The sequence below is a fragment of the Andrena cerasifolii genome, unplaced genomic scaffold (genome assembly GCF_050908995.1).
Source record: "Andrena cerasifolii isolate SP2316 unplaced genomic scaffold, iyAndCera1_principal scaffold0781, whole genome shotgun sequence".
Taxonomy (NCBI): domain Eukaryota; kingdom Metazoa; phylum Arthropoda; class Insecta; order Hymenoptera; family Andrenidae; genus Andrena; species Andrena cerasifolii.
Genome location: NW_027485673.1, coordinates 18,668 through 32,738, shown reverse-complemented (window position 1 = coordinate 32,738; position 14,071 = coordinate 18,668). Strand labels below are relative to the sequence as shown.

Sequence of the window (14,071 nt, the reverse complement as noted above, 5' to 3'; positions counted from 1 at the left end):
AAAAAATAGGTAAATAAATTAGAGGAAAAAATAGGTAAATAAACAGAAAAAAATGGGTGAATAAATGAGAGAAAGAAATAGGTAAATAACTAGAGAAAAATAGGTAAATAAATAGAGAAAAAGTAGGTAAATAAAATAGAGAAAGAGTAGGTAAATAAAATAGAGAAAAATGGGTAAATAAATAGAGAAAAAGTAGGTAAATAAAATAGAGAAAAATAGGTAAATTATCTAGAGTAAAATAGGTATATAAATAGAGAAAAATAGCTAAATAAATCAAGGAAAAAACGGTAAATAAAAAAGTAGGTAAATAAATTAGAGGAAAAAATAGGTAACTAAACAGAGAAAAATGGGTAAATAAATGAGATAAAGAAATAGGTAAATAACTAGAGAAAAAATAGGTAAATAAATAGAGAAAAATAGGTAAATAAATAGAGGAAAAATAGGTAATGAAGTAGAGAAAACAAAGTAGGTAAATAAATACAGAAAAAGAGGTAAATAAATAGAGAAAAATAGGTAAATAAATAGAGAAAAAGAAGGTAAATAAAATAGAGAAAAATAGGTAAATAAACAGAGAAAAAATAGATAAATAAATTAGTGAAAAAAATAGATAAAGAAATAGTGAAAAATAGGTAATGAAGTAGAGAATACAAAGGAGGTAAATAAAAACAGAAAATTGGTAAATACATAGAGAAAAATAGGTAAATAATTTACAGAAAAAAATAGGCCAATAAGTAGAGAAAAATAGGTAAATAAATGAGAGAAAAAATAGGTAAATAAATAGAGAAAAAATAGGTAAATTATCTAGAGAAAAAATAGGTAAATAAATAGAGAAAAATAGGTAAATAAACCAAAGAAAAAAAGGTAAATAAAAAAATAGGTAAATAAATTAGAGGAAAAAATTGGTAAATAAACAGAGAAAAATACGAAAATAAACGAGAGAGAAAAATAGGTAAATATATAGAGAAAAAATAGGTAAGTAAATAGAGAAAAAAGAGGTAAATAAATAGAGAAAAATAGGTAAATAAATAGATAAAAAAATAGGTAAATAAAATAGAGAAATAAATAGGCAAATAAATAGAGAAAAAATAGGTAAATTATCTAGAGAAAAAATAGGTAAATAAATAGAGAAAAATAGGTAAATAAACCAAAGAAAAAAAGGTAAATAAAAAAATAGGTAAATAAATTAGAGGAAAAAATTGGTAAATAAACAGAGAAAAAATACGAAAATAAACGAGAGAGAAAAATAGGTAAATATATAGAGAAAAAATAGGTAAGTAAATAGAGAAAAAAGAGGTAAATAAATAGAGAAAAATAGGTAAATAAATAGATAAAAAGTAGGTAAATAAAATAGAGAAATAAATAGGCAAATAAATAGAGAAAAAATAGGTAAATTATCTAGAGAAAAATAGGTGTATATATAGAGAAAAATAGCTAAATATATCAAGGAAGAAAAGTTAAATAAAAAAATAGGTAAATAAATTAGAGGAAAAAATAGGTAAATAAACAGAAAAAATAGGTAAATTATCTACAGAAAAAAATAGGTAAATTATCTAGAGAAAAATAGGTGTATAAATAGAGAAAAATAGCTAAATAAATCAAGAAAAAAAGGTAAATAAAAACATAGGTAAATAAATTAGAGGAAAAAATAGGTAAATAAACAGAAAAAAATGGGTGAATAAATGAGAGAAAGAAATAGGTAAATAACTAGAGAAAAATAGGTAAATAAATAGAGAAAAAGTAGGTAAATAAAATAGAGAAAAATAGGTAAATAAACAGAGAAAAAATAGGTAAATAAAATAGAGAAAAAATAGATAAAGAAATAGTGAAAGATAGGTAATGAAGTAGAGAATACAAAGGAGGTAAATAAAAACAGAAAATAGGTAAATACATAGAGAAAAATAGGTAAATAATTTAGAGAAAAAAATAGGCAAATAAATACAGAAAAAATAGGTAAATTATCTACAGAGCAAAATAGGTAAATTATCTAGAGAAAAAATAGGTAAATAAATAGAGAAAAATAGGTAAATAAACCAAAGGAAAGAGGTAAATGAAAAAATAGGTAAATAAATTAGAGGAAAAAATTGGTAAATAAACAGAGAAAAAATACGAAAATAAAAGAGAGAGAAAAATAGGTATATATATAGAGAAAAATAGGTAAGTAAATAGAGAAAAAAGAGGTAAATAAATAGAGAAAAATAGGTAAACAAATAGATAAAAAATAGGTAAATAAAATAGAGAAATAAATAGGCAAATAAATAGAGAAAAATAGGAAAATTATCTAGAGTAAAATAGGTGTATAAATAGAGAAAAATAGCTAAATATATCAAGGAAAAAAAGGTAAATAAAAAAATAGGTAATTAAATTAGAGGAAAAAATAGGTAACTAAACAGAGAAAAAATGGGTAAATAAATGAGATAAAGAAATAGGTAAATAACTAGAGAAAAAATAGGTAAATAAATAGAGAAAAAGTAGGTAAATAAAATAGAGAAAAATAGGTAATGAAGTAGAGAAAACAAAGTAGGTAAATAAATACAGAAAAAGAAGGTAAATAACTAGAAAAAAATAGGTAAATAAATAGAGAAAACGAAAGAGGTAAATAAATTAGAGAAAAATAGGTAAATTATCTAGAGAAAAAATAGGTGTATAAATATAGATAAATAGCTAAATAAATCAAAGAAAAAAAGGTAAATAAAAAAATAGGTAAATAAATTAAAGGAAAAAATAGGTAAATAAACAGAGAAAAAATAGGTAAATAAATGAGAGAAAAAATAGGTAAATAACTAGAGAAAAATGGGTAAATAAATAGAGAAAATATATGTGTATAAATTACAGAAAGAAAGAGGTAAATAAATAGAAAAAAAGTAAATGAATACAGAAAAAATTGGAAAATAAATAGAGAAAAAATAGGTAAATAAATATAGAAGAAATAGGTAAATAATCTAGAGAAAAAATAGGTAAATAAATAGAGAAAAATAGGTAAATAAACCAAAGGAAAGAGGTAAATGAAAAAATAGGTAAATAAATTAGAGGAAAAAATTGGTAAATAAACAGAGAAAAAATACGAAAATAAAAGAGAGAGAAAAATAGGTATATATATAGAGAAAAATAGGTAAGTAAATAGAGAAAAAAGAGGTAAATAAATAGAGAAAAATAGGTAAACAAATAGATAAAAAATAGGTAAATAAAATAGAGAAATAAATAGGCAAATAAATAGAGAAAAATAGGAAAATTATCTAGAGTAAAATAGGTGTATAAATAGAGAAAAATAGCTAAATAAATCAAGGAAAAAAAGGTAAATAAAAAAATAGGTAAATAAATTAGAGGAAAAAATAGGTAACTAAACAGAGAAAAAATGGGTAAATAAATGAGATAAAGAAATAGGTAAATAACTAGAGAAAAATAGGTAAATAAATAGAGAAAAAGTAGGTAAATAAAATAGAGAAAAATAGGTAAATAAACAGAGAAAAAATAGGTAAATAAAATAGAGAAAAAATAGATAAAGAAATAGTGAAAGATAGGTAATGAAGTAGAGAATACAAAGGAGGTAAATAAAAACAGAAAATAGGTAAATACATAGAGAAAAATAGGTAAATAATTTAGAGAAAAAAATAGGCAAATAAATACAGAAAAAATAGGTAAATTATCTACAGAGCAAAATAGGTAAATTATCTAGAGAAAAAATAGGTAAATAAATAGAGAAAAATAGGTAAATAAACCAAAGGAAAGAGGTAAATGAAAAAATAGGTAAATAAATTAGAGGAAAAAATTGGTAAATAAACAGAGAAAAAATACGAAAATAAAAGAGAGAGAAAAATAGGTATATATATAGAGAAAAATAGGTAAGTAAATAGAGAAAAAAGAGGTAAATAAATAGAGAAAAATAGGTAAACAAATAGATAAAAAATAGGTAAATAAAATAGAGAAATAAATAGGCAAATAAATAGAGAAAAATAGGAAAATTATCTAGAGTAAAATAGGTGTATAAATAGAGAAAAATAGCTAAATAAATCAAGGAAAAAAAGGTAAATAAAAAAATAGGTAATTAAATTAGAGGAAAAAATAGGTAACTAAACAGAGAAAAAATGGGTAAATAAATGAGATAAAGAAATAGGTAAATAACTAGAGAAAAAATAGGTAAATAAATAGAGAAAAAGTAGGTAAATAAAATAGAGAAAAATAGGTAATGAAGTAGAGAAAACAAAGTAGGTAAATAAATACAGAAAAAGAAGGTAAATAACTAGAAAAAAATAGGTAAATAAATAGAGAAAACGAAAGAGGTAAATAAATTAGAGAAAAATAGGTAAATTATCTAGAGAAAAAATAGGTGTATAAATATAGATAAATAGCTAAATAAATCAAAGAAAAAAAAGGTAAATAAAAAAATAGGTAAATAAATTAAAGGAAAAAATAGGTAAATAAACAGAGAAAAAATAGGTAAATAAATGAGAGAAAAAATAGGTAAATAACTAGAGAAAAATGGGTAAATAAATAGAGAAAATATATGTGTATAAATTACAGAAAGAAAGAGGTAAATAAATAGAAAAAAAGTAAATGAATACAGAAAAAATTGGAAAATAAATAGAGAAAAAATAGGTAAATAAATATAGAAGAAATAGGTAAATAATCTAGAGAAAAAATAGGTAAATAAATAGAGAAAAATAGGTAAATAAACCAAAGGAAAGAGGTAAATGAAAAAATAGGTAAATAAATTAGAGGAAAAAATTGGTAAATAAACAGAGAAAAAATACGAAAATAAAAGAGAGAGAAAAATAGGTATATATATAGAGAAAAATAGGTAAGTAAATAGAGAAAAAAGAGGTAAATAAATAGAGAAAAATAGGTAAACAAATAGATAAAAAATAGGTAAATAAAATAGAGAAATAAATAGGCAAATAAATAGAGAAAAATAGGAAAATTATCTAGAGTAAAATAGGTGTATAAATAGAGAAAAATAGCTAAATAAATCAAGGAAAAAAAAAGGTAAATAAAAAAATAGGTAAATAAATTAGAGGAAAAAATAGGTAACTAAACAGAGAAAAAATGGGTAAATAAATGAGATAAAGAAATAGGTAAATAACTAGAGAAAAAATAGGTAAATAAATAGAGAAAAAGTAGGTAAATAAAATAGAGAAAAATAGGTAATGAAGTAGAGAAAACAAAGTAGGTAAATAAATACAGAAAAAGAAGGTAAATAACTAGAAAAAAATAGGTAAATAAATAGAGAAAACGAAAGAGGTAAATAAAATAGAGAAAAATAGGTAAATAAGCAGAGAAAAAATAGGTAAATAAATTAGAGAAAAAAAATAGATAAAGAAATAGTGAAAAATAGGTAATGAAGTAGAGAATACAATGGAGGTAAATAAAAACAGAAAATAGGTAAATACATAGAGAAAAATAGGTAAATAATTTAGAGAAAAAAATAGGCAAATAAATTGAGAAAAATAGGTAAATAAATGAGAGAAAAAATAGGTAAATAACTAGAGAAAAATGGGTAAATAAATAGAGAAAATATATTTGTATAAATTAGAGAAAGAAAGAGGTAAATAAATAGAAAAAAAGTAAATGTATAGAGAAAAAATTGGAAAATAAATAGAGAAAAAATAGGTAAATAAATAGAGAAAAAATAGGTAAATTATCTAGAGAAAAAATAGGTAAATAAATAGAGAAAAATAGGTAAATAAACCAAAGAAAAAAAGGTAAATAAAAAAATAGGTAAATAAATTAGAGGAAAAAATTGGTAAATAAACAGAGAAAAAATACGAAAATAAACGAGAGAGAAAAATATGTAAATATATAGAGAAATAAATAGGCAAATAAATAGAGAAAAAATAGGTAAATTATCTAGAGAAAAATAGGTGTATAAATAGAGAAAAATAGCTAAATAAATCAAGAAAAAAAGGTAAATAAAAACATAGGTAAATAAATTAGAGGAAAAAAATCGGTAAATAAACAGAAAAAAATGGGTGAATAAATGAGAGAAAGAAATAGGTAAATAACTAGAGAAAAAAATAGGTAAATAAATAGAGAAAAAGTAGGTAAATAAATTAGAGAAAAATAGGTAAATAAACAGAGAAAAAATAGGTAAATAAATTAGAGAAAATATAGATAAAGAAATAGTGAAAAATAGGTAATGAAGTAGAGAATACAATGGAGGTAAATAAAAACAGAAAATAGGTAAATAAATAGAGAAAAATAGGTAAATAAATAGATAAAAAAATAGGTAAATGAAATAGAGAAATAAATAGGCAAATAAATAGAGAAAAAATAGGTAAATTATCTAGAGAAAAATAGGTGTATATATAGAGAAAAATAGCTAAATATATCAAGGAAGAAAAGTTAAATAAAAAAATAGGTAAATAAATTAGAGGAAAAAATAGGTAAATAAACAGAAAAAAATGGGTGAATAAATGAGAGAAAGAAATAGGTAAATAACTAGAGAAAAATAGGTAAATAAATAGAGAAAAAGTAGGTAAATAAAATAGAGAAAGAGTAGGTAAATAAAATAGAGAAAAATAGGTAAATAAATAGAGAAAATGTAGGTAAATAAAATAGAGAAAAATAGGTAAATAAACAGAGAAAAAATAGGTAAATAAAATAGAGAAAAAATAGATAAAGAAATAGTGAAAAATAGGTAATGAAGTAGAGAATACAAAGGAGGTAAATAAAAACAGAAAATTAGTAAATACATAGAGAAAAATAGGTAAATAATTTAGAGAAAAAATAGGCAAATAAATAGAGAAAAATAGGTAAATAAATGAGAGACAAAATAGGTAAATAACTAGAGAAAAATGGGTAAATAAATAGAGAAAATATATGTGTATAGATTAGAGAAAGAAAGAGGTAAATAAATAGAAAAAAAGTAAATGAATAGAGAAAAAATTGGAAAATAAATAGAGAAAAATAGGTAAATAAATAGAGAAAAATAGGTAATGAATTAGAGAAAACAAAGTAGGAAAATAAATACAGAAAAAGAGGTAAATAAATAGAGAAAAATAGGTAAATAAATAGAGAAAAAGAAGGTAAATATAATAGAGAAAAATAGGTAAATAAACAGAGAAAAAATAGGTAAATAAATTAGAGAAAAAATAGATAAAGAAATAGTGAAAAATAGGTAATGAAGTAGAGAATACAATGGAGGTAAATAAAAACAGAAAATAGGTAAATACATAGAGAAAAATAGGTAAATAATTTAGAGAAAAAAATAGGCAAATAAATAGAGAAAAATAGGTAAATAAATGAGAGAAAGAATAGGTAAATAACTAGAGAAAAATAGGCAAATAAACAGAGAAAAAATAGATAAATAAATTAGAGAAAAAAATAGATAAAGAAACAGTGAAAAATAGGTAATGAAGTAGAGAATACAAAGGAGGTAAATAAAAACAGAAAATTGGTAAATACATAGAGAAAAATAGGTAAATAATTTACAGAAAAAAATAGGCAAATAAATAGAGAAAAATAGGTAAATAAATGAGAGAAAAAATAGGTAAATAAATAGAGAAAAAATAGGTAAATTATCTAGAGAAAAAATAGGTAAATAAATAGAGAAAAATAGGTAAATAAACCAAAGGAAAAAAAGGTAAATAAAAAAATAGGTAAATAAATTAGAGGAAAAATTGGTAAATAAACAGAGAAAAAATACGAAAATAAACGAGAGAGAAAAATAGGTAAATATATAGAGAAAAACTAGGTAAGTAAATAGAGAAAAAAGAGGTAAATAAATAGAGAAAAAGTAGGTAAATAAATTAGAGAAAAATAGGTAAATAAACAGAGAAAAAATAGGTAAATAAATTAGAGAAAATATAGATAAAGAAATAGTGAAAAATAGGTAATGAAGTAGAGAATACAATGGAGGTAAATAAAAACAGAAAATAGGTAAATAAATAGAGAAAAATAGGTAAATAAATAGATAAAAAAATAGGTAAATGAAATAGAGAAATAAATAGGCAAATAAATAGAGAAAAAATAGGTAAATTATCTAGAGAAAAATAGGTGTATATATAGAGAAAAATAGCTAAATATATCAAGGAAGAAAAGTTAAATAAAAAAATAGGTAAATAAATTAGAGGAAAAAATAGGTAAATAAACAGAAAAAAATGGGTGAATAAATGAGAGAAAGAAATAGGTAAATAACTAGAGAAAAATAGGTAAATAAATAGAGAAAAAGTAGGTAAATAAAATAGAGAAAGAGTAGGTAAATAAAATAGAGAAAAATAGGTAAATAATAGAGAAAATGTAGGTAAATAAAATAGAGAAAAATAGGTAAATAAACAGAGAAAAAATAGGTAAATAAAATAGAGAAAAAATAGATAAAGAAATAGTGAAAAATAGGTAATGAAGTAGAGAATACAAAGGAGGTAAATAAAAACAGAAAATTAGTAAATACATAGAGAAAAATAGGTAAATAATTTAGAGAAAAAATAGGCAAATAAATAGAGAAAAATAGGTAAATAAATGAGAGACAAAATAGGTAAATAACTAGAGAAAAATGGGTAAATAAATAGAGAAAATATATGTGTATAGATTAGAGAAAGAAAGAGGTAAATAAATAGAAAAAAAGTAAATGAATAGAGAAAAAATTGGAAAATAAAATAGAGAAAAATAGGTAAATAAATAGAGAAAAAATAGGTAATGAATTAGAGAAAACAAAGTAGGAAAATAAATACAGAAAAAGAGGTAAATAAATAGAGAAAAATAGGTAAATAAATAGAGAAAAAGAAGGTAAATATAATAGAGAAAAATAGGTAAATAAACAGAGAAAAAATAGGTAAATAAATTAGAGAAAAAATAGATAAAGAAATAGTGAAAAATAGGTAATGAAGTAGAGAATACAATGGAGGTAAATAAAAACAGAAAATAGGTAAATACATAGAGAAAAATAGGTAAATAATTTAGAGAAAAAAATAGGCAAATAAATAGAGAAAAATAGGAAAATTATCTAGAGTAAAATAGGTGTATAAATAGAGAAAAATAGCTAAATAAATCAAGGAAAAAAAGGTAAATAAAAAAATAGGTAAATAAATTAGAGGAAAAAATAGGTAACTAAACAGAGAAAAAATGGGTAAATAAATGAGATAAAGAAATAGGTAAATAACTAGAGAAAAAATAGGTAAATAAATAGAGAAAAAGTAGGTAAATAAAATAGAGAAAAATAGGTAATGAAGTAGAGAAAACAAAGTAGGTAAATAAATACAGAAAAAGAAGGTAAATAACTAGAAAAAAATAGGTAAATAAATAGAGAAAACGAAAGAGGTAAATAAAATAGAGAAAAATAGGTAAATAAGCAGAGAAAAAATAGGTAAATAAATTAGAGAAAAAAATAGATAAAGAAATAGTGAAAAATAGGTAATGAAGTAGAGAATACAATGGAGGTAAATAAAAACAGAAAATAGGTAAATACATAGAGAAAAATAGGTAAATAATTTAGAGAAAAAAATAGGCAAATAAATTGAGAAAAATAGGTAAATAAATGAGAGAAAAAATAGGTAAATAACTAGAGAAAAATGGGTAAATAAATAGAGAAAATATATTTGTATAAATTAGAGAAAGAAAGAGGTAAATAAATAGAAAAAAAGTAAATGTATAGAGAAAAAATTGGAAAATAAATAGAGAAAAAATAGGTAAATAAATAGAGAAAAAATAGGTAAATTATCTAGAGAAAAAATAGGTAAATAAATAGAGAAAAATAGGTAAATAAACCAAAGAAAAAAAGGTAAATAAAAAAATAGGTAAATAAATTAGAGGAAAAAATTGGTAAATAAACAGAGAAAAAATACGAAAATAAACGAGAGAGAAAAATATGTAAATATATAGAGAAATAAATAGGCAAATAAATAGAGAAAAAATAGGTAAATTATCTAGAGAAAAATAGGTGTATAAATAGAGAAAAATAGCTAAATAAATCAAGAAAAAAAGGTAAATAAAAACATAGGTAAATAAATTAGAGGAAAAAAATCGGTAAATAAACAGAAAAAAATGGGTGAATAAATGAGAGAAAGAAATAGGTAAATAACTAGAGAAAAAAATAGGTAAATAAATAGAGAAAAAGTAGGTAAATAAATTAGAGAAAAATAGGTAAATAAACAGAGAAAAAATAGGTAAATAAATTAGAGAAAATATAGATAAAGAAATAGTGAAAAATAGGTAATGAAGTAGAGAATACAATGGAGGTAAATAAAAACAGAAAATAGGTAAATAAATAGAGAAAAATAGGTAAATAAATAGATAAAAAAATAGGTAAATGAAATAGAGAAATAAATAGGCAAATAAATAGAGAAAAAATAGGTAAATTATCTAGAGAAAAATAGGTGTATATATAGAGAAAAATAGCTAAATATATCAAGGAAGAAAAGTTAAATAAAAAAATAGGTAAATAAATTAGAGGAAAAAATAGGTAAATAAACAAAAAAAAATGGGTGAATAAATGAGAGAAAGAAATAGGTAAATAACTAGAGAAAAATAGGTAAATAAATAGAGAAAAAGTAGGTAAATAAAATAGAGAAAGAGTAGGTAAATAAAATAGAGAAAAATAGGTAAATAAATAGAGAAAATGTAGGTAAATAAAATAGAGAAAAATAGGTAAATAAACAGAGAAAAAATAGGTAAATAAAATAGAGAAAAAATAGATAAAGAAATAGTGAAAAATAGGTAATGAAGTAGAGAATACAAAGGAGGTAAATAAAAACAGAAAATTAGTAAATACATAGAGAAAAATAGGTAAATAATTTAGAGAAAAAATAGGCAAATAAATAGAGAAAAATAGGTAAATAAATGAGAGACAAAATAGGTAAATAACTAGAGAAAAATGGGTAAATAAATAGAGAAAATATATGTGTATAGATTAGAGAAAGAAAGAGGTAAATAAATAGAAAAAAAGTAAATGAATAGAGAAAAAATTGGAAAATAAATAGAGAAAAATAGGTAAATAAATAGAGAAAAAATAGGTAATGAATTAGAGAAAACAAAGTAGGAAAATAAATACAGAAAAAGAGGTAAATAAATAGAGAAAAATAGGTAAATAAATAGAGAAAAAGAAGGTAAATATAATAGAGAAAAATAGGTAAATAAACAGAGAAAAAATAGGTAAATAAATTAGAGAAAAAATAGATAAAGAAATAGTGAAAAATAGGTAATGAAGTAGAGAATACAATGGAGGTAAATAAAAACAGAAAATAGGTAAATACATAGAGAAAAATAGGTAAATAATTTAGAGAAAAAAATAGGCAAATAAATAGAGAAAAATAGGTAAATAAATGAGAGAAAGAATAGGTAAATAACTAGAGAAAAATAGGCAAATAAACAGAGAAAAAATAGATAAATAAATTAGAGAAAAAAATAGATAAAGAAACAGTGAAAAATAGGTAATGAAGTAGAGAATACAAAGGAGGTAAATAAAAACAGAAAATTGGTAAATACATAGAGAAAAATAGGTAAATAATTTACAGAAAAAAATAGGCAAATAAATAGAGAAAAATAGGTAAATAAATGAGAGAAAAAATAGGTAAATAAATAGAGAAAAAATAGGTAAATTATCTAGAGAAAAAATAGGTAAATAAATAGAGAAAAATAGGTAAATAAACCAAAGAAAAAAAGGTAAATAAAAAAATAGGTAAATAAATTAGAGGAAAAAATTGGTAAATAAACAGAGAAAAAATACGAAAATAAACGAGAGAGAAAAATAGGTAAATATATAGAGAAAAACTAGGTAAGTAAATAGAGAAAAAAGAGGTAAATAAATAGAGAAAAAGTAGGTAAATAAATTAGAGAAAAATAGGTAAATAAACAGAGAAAAAATAGGTAAATAAATTAGAGAAAATATAGATAAAGAAATAGTGAAAAATAGGTAATGAAGTAGAGAATACAATGGAGGTAAATAAAAACAGAAAATAGGTAAATAAATAGAGAAAAATAGGTAAATAAATAGATAAAAAAATAGGTAAATGAAATAGAGAAATAAATAGGCAAATAAATAGAGAAAAAATAGGTAAATTATCTAGAGAAAAATAGGTGTATATATAGAGAAAAATAGCTAAATATATCAAGGAAGAAAAGTTAAATAAAAAAATAGGTAAATAAATTAGAGGAAAAAATAGGTAAATAAACAGAAAAAAATGGGTGAATAAATGAGAGAAAGAAATAGGTAAATAACTAGAGAAAAATAGGTAAATAAATAGAGAAAAAGTAGGTAAATAAAATAGAGAAAGAGTAGGTAAATAAAATAGAGAAAAATAGGTAAATAAATAGAGAAAATGTAGGTAAATAAAATAGAGAAAAATAGGTAAATAAACAGAGAAAAAATAGGTAAATAAAATAGAGAAAAAATAGATAAAGAAATAGTGAAAAATAGGTAATGAAGTAGAGAATACAAAGGAGGTAAATAAAAACAGAAAATTAGTAAATACATAGAGAAAAATAGGTAAATAATTTAGAGAAAAAATAGGCAAATAAATAGAGAAAAATAGGTAAATAAATGAGAGACAAAATAGGTAAATAACTAGAGAAAAATGGGTAAATAAATAGAGAAAATATATGTGTATAGATTAGAGAAAGAAAGAGGTAAATAAATAGAAAAAAAGTAAATGAATAGAGAAAAAATTGGAAAATAAATAGAGAAAAATAGGTAAATAAATAGAGAAAAAATAGGTAATGAATTAGAGAAAACAAAGTAGGAAAATAAATACAGAAAAAGAGGTAAATAAATAGAGAAAAATAGGTAAATAAATAGAGAAAAAGAAGGTAAATATAATAGAGAAAAATAGGTAAATAAACAGAGAAAAAATAGGTAAATAAATTAGAGAAAAAATAGATAAAGAAATAGTGAAAAATAGGTAATGAAGTAGAGAATACAATGGAGGTAAATAAAAACAGAAAATAGGTAAATACATAGAGAAAAATAGGTAAATAATTTAGAGAAAAAAATAGGCAAATAAATAGAGAAAAATAGGTAAATAAATGAGAGAAAGAATAGGTAAATAACTAGAGAAAAATAGGCAAATAAACAGAGAAAAAATAGATAAATAAATTAGAGAAAAAAATAGATAAAGAAACAGTGAAAAATAGGTAATGAAGTAGAGAATACAAAGGAGGTAAATAAAAACAGAAAATTGGTAAATACATAGAGAAAAATAGGTAAATAATTTACAGAAAAAAATAGGCAAATAAATAGAGAAAAATAGGTAAATAAATGAGAGAAAAAATAGGTAAATAAATAGAGAAAAAATAGGTAAATTATCTAGAGAAAAAATAGGTAAATAAATAGAGAAAAATAGGTAAATAAACCAAAGAAAAAAAGGTAAATAAAAAAATAGGTAAATAAATTAGAGGAAAAAATTGGTAAATAAACAGAGAAAAAATACGAAAATAAACGAGAGAGAAAAATAGGTAAATATATAGAGAAAAACTAGGTAAGTAAATAGAGAAAAAAGAGGTAAATAAATAGAGAAAAATAGGTAAATAAATAGATAATAAATAGGTAAATAAAATAGAGAAATAAATAGGCAAATAAATAGAGAAAAAATAGGTAAATTATCTAGAGAAAAATAGGTGTATATATAGAGAAAAATAGCTAAATATATCAAGGAAGAAAAGTTAAATAAAAAAATAGGTAAATAAATTAGAGGAAAAAATAGGTAAATAAACAGAAAAAAATGGGTGAATAAATGAGAGAAAGAAATAGGTAAATAACTAGAGAAAAATAGGTAAATAAATAGAGAAAAAGTAGGTAAATAAAATAGAGAAAGAGTAGGTAAATAAAATAGAGAAAAATGGGTAAATAAATAGAGAAAAAGTAGGTAAATAAAATAGAGAAAAATAGGTAAATAAATAGAGAAAAAATAGGTAATGAAGTAGAGAAAACAAAGTAGGTAATTAAATACAGAAAAAGAGGTAAATAAATAGAGAAAAATAGGTAAATAAATAGAGAAAAAGAAGGTAAATAAAATAGAGAAAAATAGGTAAATAAACAGAGAAAAAATAGATAAATAAATTAGAGAAAAAAATAGATAAAGAAATAGTGAAAAATAGGTAATGAAGTAGAGAATACAAAGGAGGTAAATAAAAACAGAAAATTGGTAAA

The 14,071-nt window shown here is 21.2% G+C and overlaps 1 long non-coding RNA gene across 5 annotated transcripts; it reads left to right on the top strand.

The window, feature by feature from the left end:
• The first annotated feature begins 9 nt into the window (after positions 1-9).
• LOC143378166 (uncharacterized) lies at positions 10-10,357 on the top strand. Of its 5 annotated transcripts, XR_013087732.1 has the most exons (6): positions 10-1,293; positions 1,609-1,696; positions 2,427-4,458; positions 5,446-7,966; positions 8,927-9,152; positions 9,273-9,938. It is a non-coding gene; the product is annotated as an uncharacterized LOC143378166 (long non-coding RNA). The 5 variants fall into 5 exon arrangements; XR_013087734.1 differs by lacking the exons at positions 8,927-9,152; positions 9,273-9,938 and adding an exon at positions 10,002-10,357 and having other exon boundaries at positions 5,446-8,122; XR_013087730.1 differs by having other exon boundaries at positions 8,927-9,938.
• The last annotated feature ends 3,714 nt before the right edge of the window (positions 10,358-14,071 follow it).